Source organism: Patella vulgata, chromosome 9 (genome assembly GCF_932274485.2).
Source record: "Patella vulgata chromosome 9, xgPatVulg1.2, whole genome shotgun sequence".
In the NCBI taxonomy this organism is placed as follows: domain Eukaryota; kingdom Metazoa; phylum Mollusca; class Gastropoda; family Patellidae; genus Patella; species Patella vulgata.
Genome location: NC_065887.2, coordinates 20,911,223 through 20,936,045, shown reverse-complemented (window position 1 = coordinate 20,936,045; position 24,823 = coordinate 20,911,223). Strand labels below are relative to the sequence as shown.

Below are 24,823 nucleotides of genomic sequence, written 5' to 3'. Positions count from 1 at the left end.
TAACCATATGTTAGTTTGCGACGAGTGGGCGTTAAACCCGATTCTCTCTCTCTCGAAATCGGATCAAAATTGTGACCTCTAGAGGGTGCACAAACCTTGATAAACCAGATGCTTACACATTTCGTACCTGGGTGGGGGTGGGGGCATTTTGTCTGGCAGTTTTGGTCCGATTTTCATGAAATTCGAACTCAACCAACATGAAATTCGAACTCAACCAACAATACGGTGTAACGGTGACATATTCGAACGTTTTTTTAAATCAGATAATAATTGTGACCTCTTGACGGAGCATAATTGTGACCTCTTGACGGAGCACAAGCTAGAAACGCGATTTTTCGTACAATCAGGAAGTTACGATCCGATATGCGCGAATATCGAAAGGAGGGTTATAAACATGTATTTCAAGTTTCATCAATATCGGGTGAAAATTTTGGGCTCTAGACGATCCACAACCTAGATATACCTCGAGGGGCAGCCATTTTTTCCGGCAGTTTTGGTCCGATTTTCACGACATTCGAACTCAACCGTCATTAAGGTGTAACGGTGATATATTCAAAGGTTTTTTTTTTAAAATCAGAATAAAACTGTGACTTCCATAGGGTCGACAGGCTAAAAAAACCGTGATTTTTCGTACGATGAGGGGCCATAATTCAGGAAGTTACGGTCCGATATGCACGAATATCGAAAGGAACCAAGATCTTTAGGTTATAAACTTACATGTCAAATTTCAACAAAATCAGATAAAAAAGTGTAACCTCTATAGGGTTCACAAGCTAAGAACGTGATTTTTCGTACAATCAGGGGCCATAATCCAAGAAGTTTAGATCCGATACATGCCAATATCGAAAGCATCCGAAATCTTTTGGAGATAAACCTATATTCCAAGTTTTGTCAAAATCGGATAAAAATTGTGACCTGTAGAGTGTCCAAATACAATTATGGACGGACGGACGGAGACAGGGGCGGCGACTATATATACGTCCACATGAAAATGTGGGCGTATAAAAATCTAACAATAACTGCTACTGTCTCTCAAATTATATGGTTGATCATATAATACACGATCATTGTTCAGAATATCCTTACAATGCAATGTAATGTGACCCTTCAACGTATATACCAACTTTACTGGAAATTATAAATCAGCCCACAACCCAGTACAGTCTCAAAATGGCATGTATGCAGCATTACTATTAGCCATATTATCTATTTATGGCAATCTGAAAAAGATCGCTTATGCTAAACAACATTTCTGAACTTACAACACTCGACTTATACCACAATGATATATAGTCAACCGTGCAATCAATCTAGTTTAGTTGGCATAATTACCTCGCTTTGAGTCATTAGGACTGTCGATGGTAAAGAAATCATACAAGAAAATAACGTCTTATCCATAATGCCCCACACTAAATCAAGTAAACATAGGGCACCGAAACTGTTGTTGTATAAGGGCCACCACGCTCAAGGCAATATTAAATTGCACAGAATATGAATGTACAAATACCAGTGACTAGGATTGCTATAGTTTATTGATTATACGGAAATGACATAATAAGTGGCGATATTTCGCTTTAGTTTCAGAATATAACGGTATATAGGAAGAACCAATGTCATAAAACCTTATAAACGCCAACACTTGGGTTGCCATTCATCGAATTCAAATTTTGAAAAATGCAGCCCTTTTGTTTTCGATTATTTCATCAGTCCAATAAAGGTTCGAGTTCAGGAATTCTCAGAAGGGAAGGGTCAAGAGATTTCAGATTTGCATATTGAAGTGTTGTAGTGACATGCGCTGGTGGGTGGGTGTGTGTGTGTGTTGGGAGTGACCTCCCCAGAAAGTTTGAAAACAATGAACGCTGTAGATGGCGTTTCTGCCATTTCGAACCCATGACCTAATCGAGTCTGAATAGGACACAAGTTAGGTCATTTCGGGACTAACATATGGTTCAATTTATTTCAATAATTCGCTTGCGCGTAGGTGTCTTTAGCAGTGGGAGGAAACCGGAGGAACCGGAGAAAACCCACGAGATTGGACAAGCGACCCTCCTCCTTGTCACGTACAACCGGGGAATCGAAACCACGCCAGTTGACTCAATGACATACCTTATGATACAGCGCTCACATGCTAACCATTCGGTAGTCCAACCCCCCTGAACAAGATGGGGCCCGAACCTCCTTGATCCGTTACCTGAGGCCACACTGTTTTAACTGTAGTATTCATGTTCGTAAATTGCTTTTAAGTACCGGCGTTGTTTGTGTTGACCTATATTAAAGATACATTATGTAAGATTTAGATAAAGAACTAGCCATTCTTGCTATAATAGTTCGAAAGTAGATAATGTAAAATGAATAATTTGAAAATTTCATTCAAATTACTCAATTGCAAGCGAAGATATTAGCCTTTGAAGGTTTGACAGACGTGTGCAATAATTTCAACCACCGTACTGGTTGATCGAAGCTAAGTCTCGGTCCTCCATATCTGATTAAATCACAGTATCGCTGAACCATTCTAATCTATTTAATATCGGAGAAATCTGATGCCATCGAGAGTTGATTAAGACCTGGATCAGTTAATTAATGTCTAATTAATACTTTAGAAAACATTTCAGGCCTAGCTCTTGCATAATGCATGTTGGATTTCTAGTAATAGGCAGTAATGTTGTTTAGGGATGACGAAACTTGATAAGGTTGTCTGAAACGTACGACCATAAACAGGACTTATGGTAATTGTGATGTCTTAGTTTCGATGAAGGCATGTCCTGTCAATATATTTGGATAACAATCTTCGCCATGCGTATGTATTACTTCAAAATGATTCTCTTAATAACCAATTCCGGTCCTCCAAAACCATTCATTGATTTTCAACAGTTCGAATATCGTTTAAATTTGTATTAAGTCCACTCTACATTTCAACCTAACCAACCTCTTAACTCGAGTATCCTTCCGCCCAAAAATAATGAATATTCACAAAAGCCTAGCGGAAAATGTATATTCAAACTCTTTTCATATATTTTGCACTAAAAAGTCAACAAAAATCCTCATGCAAAAGGTGAAAGGGAGAAAGACTAAAAATAACTTTGGCACTTACTTCATGCGTGATGGCGTAGGGTTAATTGGTGAGTTGTGTCTTTATAATAGGGAGTACTTCCTACTTGGGCTATATAGAGTTTTGGTATATTTCATGTTTTACAATGTGTCTGCATACAACTGTATATGGATTACATGTGTATCTGTTAACAACCATATACCGTGTGCGTGTATGGGTTCAAGTCCACTTGACGCGAACTTTTAAAACAAGTTGCTTGCATGCGGACAGGGGTCGTTCATGACCCTACTTGTGATTGAAACCACGCCACTTAACCCAATGACAGACCCAATGATCTAAAGCACACGCGTTAGTCCACCCAAACACGGATACGCCGTCATTAAAAAGCGACGTTGCTCCTCAACCCCCATAGGTTAGCATTGTGAAAGTCAACGCTAGAAGTAGCTGATATAAAATACATATAGCTCGCGATGTATTGTGACCAATATGTAGCCGAGGTAGACATGTTATATAAACCATGAATACTGAAACCGGAGAGCCGTTTTTTTAGCTACAAAAACATATAACCTTTAGGCCGTATTATCTTAATGTGTTATAGTAACGGTTACACGAGACACCCAGTTATGCAAGCTTTGTTTGCTCAATAGGATTTATGAATATTTATAGATTTTACCATCCAGATCAATTTAGCTTCAAGTTCAGTTATTCCAAATTATCCTCGATTCTGAATAGATGGTTTGCTTTATGTATGCCATGTCGAATTAAATTGGCTGTGGTCTTCCTATGAATTTGCTCGATGTTTGATTTTTAATTCAGATGGAATTGGGAATAAGTATTATATTCATAGCTTAGGAACTGTCATAATCAATCAAATTATCACCCTTCTTGTAGAAACCTGCAAATAGTCTGGTTTTGTAAATTTAGTTTAAAATTGCATGTAGCTATCTTTCTGCTGTTAAAACTACGTATTAAAATATATCCCAGTGTTTTCCGTTTGATATTTTAATACTATTAAATATGATATACCATTTACCAGCCTGTTGTTGACTGAATACATGTTTATGGAAACCCCGTTATCGGACTGTGACGTAAACATACTAGTACCCACGACCTTCATTAGAATGAACGAAAATATCTTATTTCCATTGTATTGGACAAATGTGCAAAGCGTTCACTGTGAAGACAGACTTGGTAGGTATCTTGGGGACATATACCTCGCGATTATAGTTGACTCTGATTGTCACCTGTAGGTGGTAACGGGGCTGAACGGCTTTGTTTCAACACATTCGAGTGGGAAACGTACGTAAACCGTAATTTGACCAGTATAACGTTTACAAAGTTTCCGTCGTCGGGAATTAACACCTCGTAAAACCGACGTGTGCCAGAATAATAGAATGAGCCCCTCCATCTTTGAAAACAAAACTGCCACAGCAACGCGAGAGAGAGAGAGAGATGTGGTTTAACGTCCACTCGACACAAACTAGGTCATTTCGGGACTAACATATGGTTTAATTTTATTTCAATAATTCGCTTGCGCGTAGGGGTCTTTAGCAGTGGGAGGAAACCGGAGGACCCGGAGAAAACCCACGAGGTTGGACAGGCGACCCTACTCCTTGTTATGTACAACCGGGGATTCCAAACTCCGCCAGTTGACTCAATGACAGGCTTTATGATACAGCGCGCACGTGTTAACCATTCGGCCATCCAACCCCCCAGCAACGCGAAGGGAGTAGCACGAATTGCGAACGGTTCTGCGTACAGACGGGTGTGAAAAAAAACATATAAAAGGAAACGGGACAGCAAACGCTAGAGTAGGAATATAAAATGGTTTCATACATCATTTCAATCTCATTTTATTAGTAGAAAATAGAATATAAAAAATCTAATCTTAGCTGGAAGCCAAATCTGACATTTAAATACTCCAATTACCATATCGCCAGCCTAAAATAAATCCAAGATAAAAAAAAAAACAACACAAAACGCGATTATATTGCTGTAGTGGGTAGGGTCCACAGATCCAATTTGAGTAGGCTATAGCTGCAAGAACACATTACATTTATCAACCTATCGTCCATTTTATATTATTGTGATTGATGGCAGTGATACCCTATAGATTGGGTTGTGGAAATATGTTTGTAGAATTAACAACAATATGGCAGTTACTGGGCGTGATGAAATTCATAATTATCTAAAATAACACCAAAACCATCTCGAACGCAGAATTGGCATTTCATGTTTTAGTCGACTTTGAAAAATCCTAATTCCAAATCATAAATCTCACCAACACCACAGGGTGAGATGGGAAATCAAAGAAACCATCGAAATCCAAAAGGATACATAATGATCAATATTTAATTTCAGTATTGTATTACTAGTATGATCTATGTTATATGAGTTTTTGCGGGAAATGGATTAATTCGATCTCTTTCAATTGCACATTATATAATGCTCTAAAAACCTGCAAGAAAAATGTCAAACGAAAAATTATGCGATACCAAGTTTGATAATCATCATCATACCAGAATCTTAAAAGTCCAGACAAGTTTTATTTGAACATATCAAGATAAACACTGTAAGAGAATTGTGCAGGGTATTTGAAGAACCTAATTCAAGAGACACGCCTCGGGTCACATCTCCGAGTACAAATATGTCGAAGTAGAAAGACAGCCAGTCGTCAATACCGACTCGTTACGTGATCAACTCATAAGACGAAAACGACATTTGAAAGAATGTCATTGAATCCTCTTCTGATACTAAACCAGCATAGCCATCAGCTTGTGAGATACATTTCCTAAATGACGAAATAAGGGATGATTGTGTCCAGTGATCAATTGCAATAAATTGTCTTGTTTGCTGACGCTGATATGAAAGTGGTCTCAAATCAACCAAAATCAAAAAGTGGGAGCGATAAAATTTTCATCTCACTCTAGGAGGCACTTGTCTGTGATATCACCTAGCTGGAAGCCGACGTAAAGCTTTAGAAGAAAAACGCCAAAATCGCACATACTTTTGGATAACTTACCCGGTGCACTTTATACTGGCGAGTTTCGTTTACGTAATGTAGTCAAAAACCTGAAGAGGATTGTAGATATTAATCTTCTACATCTATTAATTATTAACCCCAATTCTTAAACACACACAAATAATAACGCAGTTATAACACTCAACCGAACATTAGATTTCTAATGAGATCAGCATTTCAAAGAAAGGTTTAGCTGACAGCAACTCATCTGGACAACTAAAGCTACCTATAGAGTCCAATCGACGTATGTGCATTGGACAGTTACGTTTACTTTTAGCCACAACATTTGATATTGGTATTCACGATATTCCAAATTCATATTTTGTTTGGTGGGACTTAGACCAAAGACTCTTTCTAACTTAAGACTATGACTGACACAATAGAGAAACCCAAGAACAGGGTGATAAATATGCAGAAGAAAATATCGGTTATTAAGTCATGTCTGTACAAGGGCGCATTTCATAACGAAGTGTCTAATATTAGTCTGTCGTCTCGCCATGAGCCGACTTTAAGTCAGCACAATGCGTTAATGATCTAATTAGCAGCCAGACTGGCCTTGAGACCTATGGACGTCCACCAACACATGGGGCATTCAGTCGGTCAGGATCTTCAAATGAATGTCTGATAAACGCAAACACTCAATGAATTTTTATGCGCCTCTTTTTCTGATAAGAGTAAAACTGAGAGTAGACCATGAAATAAAATAATCCTAATAACGCAATCCCTCTATGACGGCATAACTCAGTCTATGAAAAGTTCAGGAACGAACTTAGAGGGGTGGGGATATAGAATGAGAAGATGCCACGTGCTCGAGATCGGCTCATTTGCTGCAGGTTTAACTGTACATGTATATTGTTTCAACTAATCGTCTCTAACTCAATATGTTGTGATATTACTGGGAAAGGATGGACTTCTGATTTCCAATTTTTAAGACAACATAAACATTTCACCATTGGTAAACGAATCGTGCACCCTAATGCGTTTCAGCGCCATTTGCAAAATGACACTGAAGGAACTAGACTAGACATATTCCACAAGTCATGTCAAACTGTGACAGCATATTCTTAGCTGGAGAGCATGCGCAAATAATACTATCGGTGTAGAGTGGAATAACCAGACCTTAGAGATTGTCGTTCGATTGAGACTTTTGGCGCTTTCGCCGAACATCTATTTGAAAAGTAGAGTAAAAACGGAAATGATTGAATGTAAATCAGTTTATATACATTCATATTACATTATTATATGCGTTGCGATCATTTGTGTTAATTTCTAGGTCCCAAATATTAGCGATTTAGCTCCTTGAACTTCGACAAATTATTATTAAAATACGCATGTGTGAAACATATAATACAGTAATTATCGTCGAATGAAGAAGTATAATGAAAGGACAGTATGATTTGTCGGGTCTTGATCAGACATATTCTACTGAACTCTTACGCCAGCCTACAATATCCTCTTCACAGTGGTTGAAGGCCGAATCATCAGAAAAGCAGAAAATCACCAGATCGGATATATTTCAAGCATATCTATTTAATATATTGATTTTCTTCGACGGATTAGGCATGAAACTAAAATTAGATATACAACGTAAAACGAAAAATTTCACCCATAATGCAAAGACTACTAGGTCTTTTCGTTTTAAGGATATTCTTATCTAAAATTAAATTTCGGTTTGTAAAAACATTTAATATCCTTTTATCCGGAGTATCATTTTAATACAGCGTGTTAGAAACTAGTGCACACAGGAACATACACGTGTTAGCACCGAAGAGAAGATGTTCCTGGCTAATTTCGGGCCATTATTTATGTTTGCGTTCAATACTCTGCTATATTTAACCTTGTTATACAGGGTGTAGCGTTTCCTCGTTTTTATAATTAGTATAATGACTAACAGAACCCGTTCTATGTTAGAAAACTAACCTGTTCTTAATCTCCAATAAGATCCTAAATAAATCTTTAAACGAAATAAATAGTGCCGTTCCTGTGAAAGTTACAGTTCACCCGAGGCGGTCCACAGTTGGCGGTCGTCTTTGGTGTTTAAATGCGAGACTCTATAACTTATGTATTAATAATGTAGCAACGAAAGCCAACATCGGTCTCTTTCAGTATTGCAAAATTTACTTGGCCTGTACATAGTGGGTCTGGCATTGCGTACGAAGATCATTGGTCATTATTTTGTATAATGGACACACCTAAAATTAAACATGGCTGCTAGGTTTGGTTTCTCTTTACTGACAAGGCAGTATTATTGTGGGTTTTTTTTTTAAAAAAAAAAAGAGCCAACCACAGTGTCTCATCCGCAGTAACCGGTGTTGAAACGCGTTAAATTATGTTCATTTTGTTAATTTTTTTTATAGTGGTAAAAGCAGATTTTTCTCCTTTTGCGTTCGTCACTTCCGGTATCTGTTTACCGATGAAGATTTTTACTATCACCGCGTTTTCAAAATGTAATAGCATGTAACGGATAAATTTCTACCATAGCCGCGGACAAATTTCCAAAAAATCAAATACGATATACAAAAGATGTTACGGGATATACCCGACATCGAAAGGAAGTTGTAGCCAAAAGTGAATAATAGGAGCTAAATCGCTATTCTTTGGAACCTAGAAATGGACACACATAATAATGTAATACGAATGTATATAAACTGATTTACATTTAAACTGAATGACAGTCTTTGGCGTCAGGTTATTCCAGTCTTCACCGGTAGTGTTTTCCAACATGAGATATGTTTAGCCTCGACACGCGATTCGTGTGACAAATTAAACATTTTCATTTTTCTTAAATATTGGATATAAAAAGTCCAACTTTTCACGGTAAGATAAGAACACCATTGTTGATTTAAATTCACCAATAAGTCGTATTTGCAATGTCGAGTTAAAGACTTGCCTCTTATAAACAACATTGTATCAATCTCATACGGTCGGGGCTTGATTTTCCTTTAAAATAATCAAAACGCTTCAGGGTTTATTTCGATTGCAGGCTTAGAGAAAGAAGCAACAGCTTACATGGTTGCTCCACTTAAACCCAGGTACGAAGAGGTTATTGTGCTACTTAACTGTTGTAGAACTCCAACACAACTCCTATTCCTGCGTTCAAGTTAAAATATATATCTGAGGTTTGGTATAACATTCGAGTTTTTATGTTATAATATTAATTTTCAGCAGACCCAAAGTCATTTTACTAAACAAGTGCCTTAAAAAAATCACTGAGTTTGTAATGAGCTTTTGTATGTGATAGTAAATGTTTGATGAATTCAGACCCGAAAATCGTAATATATCTGGTTCAATGTTGATAACAAACCTTGTCTTTGATTTTCAGAAGAGTGTTACAGTTGCCATTAAAAACCAATTGTTTTATTTTTGTAGCTTGTGTTATTTCTACCCTAATGGAATTAAAATGATTACCTAGAAACCAGAAATGGAAAAACGATGCTACACCGACTGCAACTATGATAAATCCAATAACTCAAATCAACCGCCAGGGATTTATTTAACGTCCATGTTATAACGCAATAATATAATTAAAGTAGAAGCTTGGAACACATATATATTGACAGAATTCATCAAACATCTGATCAAGATCCATTTTAACAAATTGATTTGGAGAAAAACCGTCATCAGAAATGAATAATCAACCCAAAGAAGAGTATATACTGCTGTGATAGCAATATTTCAGTTTATTCAGACGCCATCTTGTTACTTCAACTGTAAGGTAATCCCCTGAATAAATATTGATGTAATGCGTACATCGGGGCCTAATCCATTCTGATGTGTTTGTAGGAATTACAGAGGTTGCGTGATGCACCGCATGGAATGAGTGCAAATTGCAAATGATATTGCCTTTCAGAACATCAAATATAATCCTAAGAATAATTGCAGTCAGAAAACGTATCGACTGAAGCAGTCTGTTTTTGCGAATGGTAAAATGACTTTGGTTACAGACTGGATGTGGACGTGTAAGCCTCGGTTTACTGGCTAAACCAAAAGGACAACCTTTTATGAAATCAGCTATTTAAAAATTAAAAACTGAAACGTTGGTAAATGACACACGATTCTGTCAATATCAATTAAAAAAAAGTGTGTGTTGTTGGGGGGGGGGGGGTATAGCGATTACCTAGTATGAACCTATGAAATAGTGTACCAAGGCATAACAAAATTTGATTTTGCTGGGTTCTGCCCTTATTCCTTTCAAAATCAAAATATGGCAATATTGTGTTCAAAGGCAGCAGACTTTGACAACGGTAGTAGCGAAAGAAAGACGTGTAATGTTTAACGTCCACACATCAAAAGCTACGTCATTTCAGGATTAGTATTGTTCATTATTCACTTGCGCGTAGGGGTCTGTGGCATTGGGGAGGGGGATGTAAATATCCGTTGTACTTTTCCCCATAGCTAGATGTTCTACTAATCTATCGCATTAGACTCAAGAATATTCTCCAAAACCCCAAAGAAAAATCCAATTCACATCGCGTCTACCTTATCTTCTACCCAGTAAGCCCGGATTTTGAAACCATGGCTTCGGTCAGGTGTAAGATGTAACGGATGCCTACGTGGCCGTGTAAGATTCTTGCAGGGGAGATTTCGTTCGAGGCTAACATATTTTCAAAAAGATCCCTACGTTGGTAAAGAATGACTATGTACAAGATAGCCGTGATGGGGCTTTATATGTGGACCTATGTGTTGATTAGCAAGATTTTATTAGTGGACAGTCTTAAGTTCATGGTGATATAGACATTTAATTATTTATTTATCTCTTATTAAAAGACAGAAAGCCCATCTTCGTTTGTGGATGTTTGGTTGAAGTACACTTAAGAGATTTCTATTTTATCAGTCCCATGCTCATCTTTATAGCAAATCATTTTGGGTTATTAAATGGTGGCTATGAAACGCTTAATAATATACATTTCTTGCTATTTAATAAAGAGAAGGACAGTGATGGCTGTCTAAATTTATTATATTATGAGATATCATTTTAGATATACCCATTCAATATCTATTCTTAGTTTGATTATGGAGACAATTTGTCTGGATCTAACATTTCCTTTGTGGGTTTTGTTTGTTATTTTAAAAATACATCATTGTCAACTTGACCAGTGTTTCATCAGAATGACAAGAAAATGATTTAAGATAATAGCCACAATTTAATATTGATATCATGATACAATACATAGTTAGATTTGCAAATGACATTTATTGTGGTAAACGCTTTTCAACACTTCGTCTGTCCCATTTTGATTTATTTTTGTCTTTAAATTTCAACTTCTTAAATGTCAATTTTGGCCTGACAGCAACCGAAATTCAAATAGCTGGGTATATTTTACAATGCAAATGACCAGTTACTTCTTGGAATGCTTTTGTGTGTAATAGAATAATTGTTCACTGAGAATCGCATTTTTTATGTTGTAGGCCACCGAACTATAATTCGTAAATAGATTCCCAAAGTTGCCGTATGGGGTTTTCCGCAATATAAAAAGCATAGCCCCTACATACGAAATGAGCCTCTATTTCAATATGGGGTAACTGTAAGCAGTAAAGAACGTAATCTGTCATTATGTGTCTGTGTTCTGACTTGCAAACAAACTACAATGCCCCACATTATGAATATTATAACGGACAATAAGCTTGAAACGAAATATGTACTGTCTGGGTGGTTGATAAAGTCAAGAGCAAGAGGTGTCCCTGGGCCTACTCAATATCCAAGGTATTACATAGACGTTTTTATCTGTTAGGGATTGAATTTAGATTTGAACATTAGTAAGGTTTCAAAATCGATTACGGTTCTAATAACGAGATGAACTATGACATATATCAAAAGATAAGAGAAGAACTTTGACAGTGTCATTTCCCTCGATATTGTTATATTTATATAAAAAAATGTGTGGTATATATTTCATACAAGATATTAAATTCTCCAGATTGAAATCCATATAATCTTTAGACCTTTTTTATCCCATGATCATTAAATAACTGATGGTTATTTACTGGTAGTCTTCTGCGAGTATTATGTAAAAAAATCAATTAAAGCAAAACATCAAGATCTAATTGTAATCTACAGGTTTTAAAATTCCAAAGCACTGCGCCATTTCAGGCGCCTTGTACTTCTCAACGTACGAAACATGTCACTACAATCTCAGGCTTCTATGTGATCACAAGCCCAATAACTCTAGGCCTATTTATAAACTAAGCCGTAATAAGGCTGGCATCATCCCTAAACGGAAGTACTCCAGAACAGATTAATCAATTTGAACAACATTGAAGCTTATAAGACAAATGATTGGGATCAGTATTTGGTGAGTAATGGATTGGTAGGACATGTTCTATCAAGCCGCCGTTGCTATAATTCATGGGGATGTCTGTGACGTAACGTGCAAGCCTTATTTGCACTTAAATGGGTGTTTGGACTTCAGTCGGTTGCTAAAAGCAGCATGTCATATACATAATATGCGAGTTTCACAAATCAGCAGGGTGGAGTGAAGTGATATAGTGTAATCTAGAAAGAATACGCATACCATACTTCATGCACCAGACCTCTTTTTATGTGGAGCTTAAATGAGCGACTGATAAAACTTTGTTAAACAAATATTGGTTAGCAGGTAATAAAACATGACCACATGGCTGAACAGGTCATAAAGGTTGTCGCATATTTATTATTTAGTTGGTAATGGAAGTTGTTCAAAAACAACTGGATTCATCATCCCATGAACAAAAACATAGTGGATGCATTTAAAGTCAATCGAATGATAACTTTAATCTCTAGGGCGCCCATAAGCAGTTGTGGACGACGGAGGGGTGAGCCATTTTCATTTTGTATAAAAATAGTTGTAATAAAATGCAATCTAGAGAGTCAAAAAGGTTTTAAAAATTGATCAGTTATTATCGCCCACACATTTTCAAAGGGACGCAGGGACTTAACTATGGCTATAATTATCGGCAATTGTTGGATATCAATAAGCCTTAAGGCGCCCATAAGCAATTGTGGGCGACGGAATCGTGTGACGACAACATGCGACTACATTTCAACGTGCGCATATAAAGGTAGACGTAATAGAATATATTTTCTGGTTATGGGCAACAAATAATATAAATTATTTGAGGGGAAAACCTAGCCTTTTCCTGACTACAGACTAATGCAATGAAAAAGAATGTCTGACTTTCGGAAATAAAATCAAAATGGTATAGTGATCTTCTAATAGTTACAACATAATAATATTTCTGGAATAATGTGAGGCTGGGGTCATGAATCCCGTATATTGAAGGAATTAATAGTAGATTTAGTCGAGTGGTCGTATCCACCAATAGGCTGTAAAACCTACCTTAATTATGGACTATTATTACTTTGGTATTGGTTAGTTCCTCGTTTCTAATCTCTCTTTCACCAGTTTATCCGATGTCCTTAATTCCTTCAAGTTACTACTCGATTAATTTGTCTCGTCTTGGTTACCCCAATCCAACGGCATTGGCGTCAACTGGCGATGATATTGTCAGCAAGCCGGGAGCGAGTTTAACAGTCTTTTGGATTTTTATATATAAATGAAATTAATAGGTCGTTCCTTCAAATAGTTACATATTAGAGTTTTCTCTGGTTGAACAAAAATGGAGGTCGATGTTAGAGGATGTTTACAACTTGCATTCGTTGCACTTTGGTTGATCAAATCCTGAAAAAGTAAACGAGAATTAATGAGCACGCTGAAACTATACGATCGATGCAATTAGTAATCATTTAGCAGGGAAAAAATCGACGGATGTATAAATACAATTCTCTTCCATTACATCAAACGGGCGAAAACATTTAGATGCATGAATCATGCAGTGTTTGATACTTTGATTGTGTTCTTTTGAAGGAAAGGTGTCATTATTTTATACACAATGAAGTGATGTATATTTTTAATGTGCAATTTTCACATAGAAAATAATAACCAGTAATGGAACGAGAATATCGTCATATCGCGTAATTGTATGTATTTCGCGGAGCCCAGTAAGGGACGCAACATACAAATATATATCTGGCGGGCACACTAGTTATTATGCGCACCGAACAACTAACTATCGCGCAACAGATAACTGAGTAGCAACCGCCAGATAATAAGTAGTGCGTTCCAGCCATTACCCAGTGCGCACCAGATAAATAAGTAGTAAGCGCCATTATTTCTAACATATTTAAATATCTAACCCAGTTTGATAATGTGTTGTATATATGTATTTGATGTTGTTTTTGTACATATGTGTTTGATGTTGTTTTTGTACATGTTGTATTTATTTATTCGTTTGTACCGGTACTGTATGTTTTACCTGATGAGTCTTTGACTTAAGAATAAAGAACTTGAGCTCCGGATAATAACCACCGCACCAGATAACGAGGAAGGCCGGTCTTTATCAGTGGGAGGAAACCAGGGGACCTGGAGAAAACCGACGAAGTTGGACAGACGAGGGGAATCGAAACCACACCCTTCACTCAGTGACAGACGTTATGATCTAACCCGCGAGCGTTAGCGAAGACTGGGTCAAATATGCATTATGTAAGAATTAGATAAAGAAGTGACCGTTCTCGCTATAATAGTTTACAAATAGATAATGAAAAGGGAATATCTTGATAATTTCAGTCAAAATACTGTATTCTGAGTTATCAGGGGTGTATTGGTAACTATTGGTCTGGCTACTATTGTTAAGATAATTATGTCTCGATTATCCATTTCTAAATTAAATTATTAAATAGCGATCGTGTTTCAATCCATTAGATGGTCTAAACAATTGATTATGGTCTTGTCATGTGAATAAATGTCAATTAATCATCTATGGAACATTTGAAGTCAAAAGATGGACCTGCAATAGATACATTTAGCTCATACAAAATGTATTTGCAATATTCATGAATCGTACAATGCCTTTGGCATAGATGAGGAATATAAAATCTTATAACATAGAATTCCAATCAATGTGTGAAAGGGTTTGGAGTGGGGGCGGGGACTTGTGCGTAGGTTAGGGGATTTTAACAGTACGAGCAAACAGGAGAACTCGGAGAAAACCCACGTCTCCCTATAAATATTTCATTATAATTGTGATAGTTATTAATTCGTTAGCAAAACGGGAGCCGCGGTAGTTAACGAACTTGTGCGCGCCGAATAATGCCTGGGGCGCGCTATTTATAGTTAAACGGTGCGCTCCGGATAATAACTAGTGCGCGCCAGATATATATATATATTTTTATTATGCGTCCCTTACCGGACTCCGCAGATTTTCGCTATAGTTATTTTACTTTTAAGTTTCTAGATCGTCCATTCAAAATACTTCAGAACTCAATAGATAGAAAATCTGCCAAATTGTGTATTCTTAAATTTTCTCCAAGTCTATGCAATACCCACAGAGAGGTTATAATTTAAGATGTATGTTCCAAATAGATCATAAAATAATCATAATATATAGACTCTAGTAGAACAGCAGATCTATCGAACATAACTTTTATTGAGGTGGGCAGTACATGTTTATGGCCTATTAAAAGTAAACGGTGCAAGTCGGGTGTTATGTTTCTACTTAATAATCAAAACGGAGGAAACGTTGAAGGATTAGGCACTCTCTCTTTCAACATGTTGTCGAAATAATGAGTCTGAAAACCTGGTAACAAATATAATGATCATAAAATTTAGTCGCATATTACTTGTTTCTTGTTAAGGATATCGCCCTGGTAAACATTCGATTATAGTGCATACACAAGGCATCGTTTACACGATAGTTATCGTTAAATAACCACGAATGTCAATGGTCACGTGAACACAGTTTGGATGATAAATGAAATGAAATGGGGTTTAACGTCCTACTGTTCTGCTGCTATACTGGGATAATGAAGACGGGCATAAGCCACACAGTGTGCTATGAGGGAAATTTTGCCCGGGCAGCGGCACTATCGCCTACTCTTATATCGAATTCCAACTGCCAGGGGATCTTTTACATGCATTCCAATATATACACGGGACCTCAGTTTTCGTCTCATCTGAAGGACTAGACAGCTGTACTTGTCAGGCCCTCCGTCCTGCACCACTGACAAGAGGAAACCACGTCGGAAAATCTGGATGAACTTTCTCGGCCAATGCAGGGATCGAACACCCGACCTAAAGATAATATACCGACCAACTGCCTTGTCGCAGAGTTGTTCATTATTCCTACTTCGTTCCTTCGTTCGTTCTTGGTGTTTAACGTCTGCTTCCACATAAGTGATATCGCAGACAACCATCACATGGTTATAAGGTTTCCACGGTAATTACTCTAATTGTTTATAAACGTACCACATCGTTTTCTCTTAGATCAAATAATATTCCAAATCAAGAATCGCTCAAGTGCAATTTTAATATTACTCTTGGCAATGATACCACGGTCATCGTCATGCCTTGTGGACGTCGTTCAAAAGCTTCAAGGTTAGACATCTTTCTTTGAAATTTATATTTGAAGCTTTGAAAACTTTTAAAGAATAAGAAGCCAAAATGTTGAAAACCAGTCGGTTTGCTTCCGGTTTTTTTTAGTGTTTTGGTGTCTGCCAGATATCTGTAACTATTGAAAGTTGATGACATCTGCAGCTCAATGACAAGATTCCGCTTTACTATCGTTATGGAAACCATAACATTATATTCTTCGTAATTCCTTTTAATTAATAAAAAAAAAACAACGGTAAGTGTAAAAAACACATCAATCACAATCCTCGTGGCTATATGACAAATCCCTACTCTTTATGTATTTTAATAATCGAGACAATAGATTTGATTATGACCTCTGACATAAAATAATTGGAATAAAACGCCCACAATACTCAGGTCTATATTTTCTTCCAGTTTTATATTCATATAAATTTTCCTAGTCTTACTCATCAATCTCCTATGTTATTCTCAGTCATTTTACTTCTTTATTAGATAGAGATGAAAATGATTATTTTAACGCTCATAGCATTCGCTCATCCATTTCGCCTATCTAACAGAAACTTTACAGGAAAAATCCTTTGAGGAAACCAAACCACAAATATTATACATTAATCATTGTAGAAAAGAACAAAGACGGCTGCTGGGTTTTATGCAAGTAATTCATTATCCGACTTTATCCTATCAAAAGATGTGAAAAATAGCGATATGAGGATAAGAAAGAATGGAAGTGGTTTTATGTGTTGGGTTGGTACGTTTCTTATTTTTATTTTCATGAAAATGTCTTGAAACCAAGAACCGTTGAAGTGACCTCTTTCCGTCTATATGGGACCATTTGTTGATTTGGACGGGGGGGGGGGTCTTTTTTGGGGGTCAATTATCAAGCATTTAAAGTAGGTCTGCAGTCAAAATTTCTAGCTTGCTTAGAAACAGAATTCCCCTACAAGGTCCTCCCTATTAAACAAACTATACATTTTTGGAAATCTTATAACACCAGGAACACATATCCAGAAAGTTCCAATCGAAATGTCTCCAATAACTCGATTTAGGGCCAGATGAAAATTGTGATTATTGTCAAGTAAATGCTATATTTATACTAACAATTGTGAAGTTAACATAAAATTAAATATTGGCGAAAAAAAAACCAATGCCTTCATCATCGTTAAGGAATATGGTTTTGGTTAAATGTTAATTTATACCAAAATGCAGAAAACATAATGGACAAGGGAACATACCGAATTTTGGAAATCCATTAACGGTAACAGAGAGTTATCTCCCTTTCTGTCAAATGTCTGCAATTGATAACAGTATTTCAGGTGCGTGTTGACTGCTGATGCTGTATGACGCACAAGACCATGTGTGAGCACACAGGCCCAATATTTATATCGTTAATGAGTTCCCAGGAGACTGCAAGGGTTGGCGATCGGGTGTTTACCCAGAAATTCTGAGTGGAGCGCCTAGTCTGGTGAACAAGGAGATGTCTTTGACATTGGTTGAGAATTATGGTTATGAAGTAACGGAGACCAGAATCTGTCCATAGTTTTGTAAACCGCATTGAAACCAGGTGATTTTTTCTACCACACTCACATACTCATTACACCCTACATTATTTTTACTACCGATAGCTGTAAACCTCTAGTTCAGATATTTAAGCCAAATTACACACATTTAAACTGAAACCGTATCTATAATTGGGTAATTTGCTAACAAATATAGATATAAGACAAAAACTAATTATTTATTAAAATAAAACAATCATTGTAAATCGAAATTACGCAGTTACTCTTCACAATGTTATCAAAGTTAGTCATTATCATCATCGCTGTCACTACATGTATAAATATCAAATTAGGTTTCTTTAACAGTCTTTTTGTTTAATTTTCACATTTACTACACTTACACCGTCAGCATTACGGGATGGGAGGGGACTGGAATGACCATGCCCAATCGTTCGGATGGGAGTGGGAGGAAAAACAAAAAACGATAGTTTAAACAATATTTGCTTCAACAAACTATATCGGATTGAACCACAGGTAGGGGGCCTATGACAGTTGGGAGTGTGTGTGTGTGTGGGGGGGTGCTGAGAGCCTATTTGCTCGAAAATTTTCTTTGTCACCCGAATTTTCTGAATGATAAGGGGAAACAACGCTGGAAAGTTTGGAAAACTGTCTAGGTCAACACGGGAATCAAACCCCGGACCTCCTGATACGTGAGCCACGGAAAAGAGGAAACCACGCCGAACCAGGATCAAACCCTGGACCACCCGGTAAGTAAGCCAGCCCCTTGCTGAATCACTGCGGCTCCCTTGCACACTGATGACACTTGCATGGAAAGCGGGAATACTAGTTGTACACGTACAATGCTCCCCCACCACCCCGAACTATAATGTATGACGTATGCCCATCTTCATTATACGGGTTGGTGCATAACAGTAAGACATTAAATTCCATTTGATTTCTTTTCTCTTCATTATTTTCAATTCCATCACTGTATTATTTAGTTTCGATCATATCTATTTTAGTGAGAAAACTAAATATCTGTAGATGCTATGTTTAAGTTGAAATATGTTGAAGTTTAAATATTTGTTAGAACTTTTGCCGACGTGGTTTCCCCTTGTCAGTGGTGCAGAACGGAGGGCCTGACAAAGACAGCTGTCTAGTCCTTCGGATGAGACGAAAAACCGAGGTCCGGTGTATACATTAGAATGCACGTAAAAGATCCCTTGGCAGTTGGAATTCGATATAAGAGTAGGCGATAGTGCCGCTGCCCGGGTAAAATTTCCCTCATAGCACAATGTATGGCGTATGCCCGTCTTCATTAGCCCCATTTCATTTCATTTCATTTGTTAGAACTTTAGCCTCAAATCCTATATAGGCCTTTGTCTCTAGTTAAATCCTATTCAGTTTATGGAATATATTCTTTAAACAAAATACTGTTATCAATAGTTATTGATATTTTCCATAAAGGGAGGTGACTCCTATTACCATAAATGGATTTCCAAAATTCCGTATGATTCCCTTGTCCATTATGTATTTATGCATTTAGGTTTAAATCAAAATTTAACCAATACCATATTCTTTGCCTAGGATGAAGGCAATGGGTGTTTTCGCCAATATTTAATTTTATGTCAACTTCACAATTGTCAGTATAAAGATAGCATTTACTTGACAATTATCACAATTTTCTTCTGGCCCTCAATTGAGATACTGTAGACATTTTGTCTGGAACTCTCTGGATTTGTGTTCTTGGTGTTATAAGCTTTCCAAAAATGTATAGTTTGTTTATTAGGGAGGACCTTGAAGCGGAACTTCACATTATAAATTTTGGCTGCAGGCCTAAAGGCGTTAAACCCGAAATCTTAGCAATGATATTATTACGTTGATTTACTCATACAAAGGGTCTAAAGTCGATTCACACTCACAACAACAAAATGAATTTATGTTTCAATCAAACAATAATTAACTCCTTCCACTGACAATTTGTTTGTCGACGAATGCATTTATTTAATTTTAGTCGGTTCGATGTTCTCACATACATAGAACGATGTAACTCTTTAAACTGCGTTGATTTTCTCATGCAAATTGCCACCAAGTGTAGAAATGAAATACGAAAACAGAAACATAAAAATCTAAACGTAAAGGCTGGTCAAATTGCGACCAAGTGTAGATATGAAATACGAAAACAGAAACATCAATATCTAAACGTAAAGGCTGGTCAAATTGGAACTATTTCCCTTAAAGATACATTAGTTAAGAGTTTTAAAAAGAATTGGCCATTCTTGCTAATAATAATTAAAAAAATAGATGATAAATAAAGAAAATGTTGAAAATTTCAGTCAAATTACTTTGTTCTGAACGGAATTGTCACTGTTAGAAGTCTGGACTAGAAATAAGCATCAATTCTGTCTTCACCGTCTATTGAGAATTGGCGATCGTTTGATTGACAAACGATAACTCCACCCAAATATTCTCGATTATCAAGTAACATGCTCAATGGCTATGGTAGCCTCGCTTGGTAGGCTTTTCATCACCAGTTTTCGGTTGTGACATCAGCGAGTAACGGTAAACGTTAGCTTGGTCCGCAATTTATTGATTTAATTTTAAATGAACGAGGCTGTTTAAATCCAAACCGCATCCAAGCCATCAGTGGGTCTACAAGCTTGTCGTGTAAATAAAGGTCTAATTAATAAAGACTTCCAATAGGCAGATTTACCTCTTGCATAATGTATGTTTAATGAGATTAACTCTGGTATTCCGTATGTTGAAAACACCAATATTTCGAAACTAAAATAGACGTATTAATTCTAAATTAAGGCAAGATTTCCCAAATAAGGAGATCTTAAAGATTACATGTATGTACTTACGTATTGTATAGTATTAAGTTCTAACCAAGAGAAAGATTAAAATACCAAAAGGAAGGAAAAGGTAAACATTATAAGTAATAAACAGACATAATGTCATTCCGTGCCACTATTTACATTCCTGATAACATTTAATATCGGGGAGTACTTGATGAAACTTACCACAAGAGAAATTTATTCACAGCAGGAAGGTCATTTAATGCCGAGAGGATGTTTTTACCGCTTTACTTTATATAAAATGCATGCCTTAACTCTAGAAGTTCTTTTACCATTCCTCCCAGATTGTAATTGTTAGAATATTCCAAAAACAACAAAAGAAAATAATATCCCACAATGGGGGAGTAAAATAATGGATCTAATAAAAGCCTCTCTTTTGTTCTTTTGGACCATTTGGCACGAACTTTATATAGAGCTCCCGCAACGTTATTTCTGGTAGAAAATTTCTGGTAGAAATTCCCAAATGTAAATCTAGTTTATATTCTAACAAAGTTATTCAAAATCTAAAGGTTTATTGTTGTCCGATTTAGTTATAAATGATCATTAAGGAGGTATATATTATGAAACCGAAATGGGGGAGGGGAGGGACATATAAGCTTTGTTATCGATGACACAGTCGATACCATGCGTGCAGGGACTCGATTTTCTCCAGTTTTTCCTTTTAATGACACTGATAAACGTTGCTACCATGTGAAGTTTACATTGGTTTTGGGTGTCTATAGTCATAAGAAATATATTTCGGTGTCAAAGGATACCCTGAGTTTACAATTGCTTTCAACAACCGTTAGAGCATCGGTTCTACTATACCTGTTTGTCATGCGTGCCTTATATTTTATTTTTAAATGCAATGTACGACGGAAAGACATAACTACTCAATATTTCCCGAGAACAAGGCGTATTTTAGAACGATGAAGGTGGTGGTGGGTATAGGGGTGACATGGGGTTTCCAGTGTACGTTAATTAAATAAAATGTGAAAAATATTTTTTTGATTTCTGCATATTTTTAAAAATATTTTGCCAATTTTACGTTTAGGGTATTGGTGATCATTCACAGCAGGATGATATAAATTTTGAATTAAAATACGAGTCCTTTTACTGGACCGAGTTTAACAAACTTGGTATACATCAGTAGAAACAATATCCTGTTTCAACTTCTATTGGGTGACGTTTTTCACTTCTTTTCGGTGTAAAGGTGCACACACAAGTTTTCCTTCTAATATCTCAGCGTCCAATGCATTTGTGTATATCTTAGTATTAGAACTGACATCAATAACAGTTGAATTCTAGTCATTAAAACAGTTTACTTTATTGAGAGTGTAGTTCGGAAGGTTTTTTTAATCGCGTTTTTGAACGCCTCCAATAAACGGTATCTTAGAGAGATGGGGGGTGGGGCCATTATAAATTGCCTGCTTTTAGCCCTATTATCAGATGCGAAAGGCAAAGCGTCAATGACGTATCGTTCTAATTGGAAAAAAAGAAGCCATATTCATTCCCCAGGGACGCCATCTATCAAGCGAGATACGTCGTAGAAGACAATCTATCTTTTAAGAACATCCATCTTCATTGGCTGTAGTGATGGGAATGTCGCCTAAATTACCCGCCATGGTTGTCTTACTTTTATCATCTTGTGTACGGAATGATTGACCGAAAACACTGACGGAGAAGAATAAATGTTTTGTATAACAGCTAATCTGATGAAAGAGTCTAGTTTGATTTAGATCAGATATGTTTAATACGATAAAAGTCGTACAGATGTCGTTCAAAGATAATCATTCATTTCGACAGAGTTAAATTAAAATAAGGATATTCTTCAAACAGAACCATTAACGACACCCAAAGTCTTAAACACGCCAATAACAAATTCGATTGGACAATGATGATTTTAATCACATTCTAACTCGTTTCAAATTAGCAAAAAAGGTCATGTATTTGAAAATCGTGTGATTCATTGATGGCGGCTACGTTCTACTTATCTAATCTACATGTACGTAATAAAGAGATTCTAATCTACATGTACGTAAGGAGATACAAAATGGTTTTAATTGCTTTGGAATTGAATCAAAAAAATGTTGACCATATGTAAAAAAAATAAATAAATATCTCAATAAAAGTCGATTTAAAGGGGTGGTTATTGGTTAGATACTCACATTGGTTACCACAAACATTACACATTATTACCCAAAGTAGCCAACAACAATTAGGGTTGGAATTGTGTATTATGAAACTGCTACCAGAACGTTTATATTATTTTTTCATTACATATTCCAGATACACTTTTGATTCAAAGTTGTTATTATCAAAACCATATAGGAGTATGACACAAGCTGGTTTCACTACCTATAGTATCTACACCCGTTACTCTTCCCCTATTGAAAAATCCGGTCTCAGCACTGACTTCCTTTCATCCAAGAACTACGAAAAGTGCCTTCCGGGAAATATACCAACGCATAAATAATTAAAAAAGAAACCACTGGTAATTTCCGACGCCCGGAGAATCCGTCAGCCTAGAAGGATCAAGTTTGATCTTATTGGACATCAAAGATAAACCGACAGCAATAAAGAGAGACGGGGAAAAAGATGGGAAAGGGAATATATTAATGCTTAGAATAGAACAAAAGCTACCTATTACAGTTGATCATTTTACATACAATAGCCTGTTGTTAACGTAATGAGCTGCACAGATTATTGCTTCCCCACGCGTCTGTAAAGGGACCCTGGAGACAAAGATGAACATTTCAGAAAAAGCGATTGCAGATAATAGTGTTTATCTGGTGTTATTAATTTATAGAAGCGAGGTCGATCTCAGGGTAGATTGTTTATCGAATGTTTCTACCAGTTTATGAGGTGGCGTTTTGTTTCTTTAGAAAGAGATTCGCGCCTGATTGATTAAACTAATAACGGATGAAAATAGGCCTGCCTATCACTGACATTAATCTTGAATAGTGAGCATTGATAGAGTTGTTTCGATCGAGTAAGCAATTTAAGAAGTGTTTAAAAGCCCTGTTATTTACTTCAGTAACCTAACTGCTGCTTACTGTAGTCTCTAATTGTTGTTGTAGGAAATGGATATTTAGCACTTTGATGAAAACAGATGTTGATTTATTCGATTAGTTTATCGTTTTGGAAGATATAACAGTCACACAACAGTTTTATTTTATGTATTATCAATGTATTCTAACTTTAGTATTGCCTGGCATTAAACATCACGCTAATGGTGTAATGTCATTAATTGGCGTTATATATCACGAAACCATCACTATAAATCATAATCAGAATGTAATGCTTGTAGTAAGTGCTTTTTCAAATACATAGGCGAGGTTCCTATCATTGGCTAAACTTTACTTGCAAAAAGCAGTTGAATACATTCAACTTCATAATAGTCCATCCCCGTTGCGCCCATTACACGATATGCAGAAGCCGATAGGTTGTCATGTAGTATGTTTGAGGATCAGGGATACATCGTTTCATTGTAAACCTTCAATCAATGTAAGGAATATTGCAAAGAAAGCCGGCGTTTAAGAATATACCAAAGAGTCCCCGAACCGTTAACTCCGAAATAGTCATCAGAAAACTGGTGGAAATGTATGTATGACTATATGGTACACAAATTAGTTAGCCATAACCTAACATTTTCAGTTGTTTGATTTTCGCAAAAAATTTTTGAAACTTTATTTGGTGCCCATATAATCTCATTTCTTATGAACTGTTATATATCTTTTATAACGTTGTATGCTAATGTCTTGACGAGTAGCAGTTCAGATGAAGCATTCTACGGGGTAATCATACAATGAAAATCAAAGACAATATAAATGGTTACAAATGGGTGTGTAGATAATTACTGTAATGGCACTTACGGGGACTGCTTGATTGTCTTCCAGAAGTTACAAAGAAAAGGCAACTAATTATATCATTCTGTAAAGTGGTGGGTGTCATGGGCTCCCTTATCAATTGAAGACAAAGTGGCGGAGTTTTATCCTTCTTCAGATCTTTTG

General features: G+C 36.5%; 1 protein-coding gene across 1 annotated transcript in view; it reads right to left on the bottom strand.

The window, feature by feature from the left end:
- LOC126831749 (5-hydroxytryptamine receptor) overlaps positions 1–24,823 on the bottom strand; it is a 135,343-nt gene that overhangs the window by 40,803 nt on the left and 69,717 nt on the right. The window contains exon 3 of the mRNA XM_050562403.2: positions 13,388–13,729. The gene's annotated coding sequence lies outside the window, so the exon portion shown is untranslated. The remainder of the gene's footprint in view (positions 1–13,387; positions 13,730–24,823) is intronic.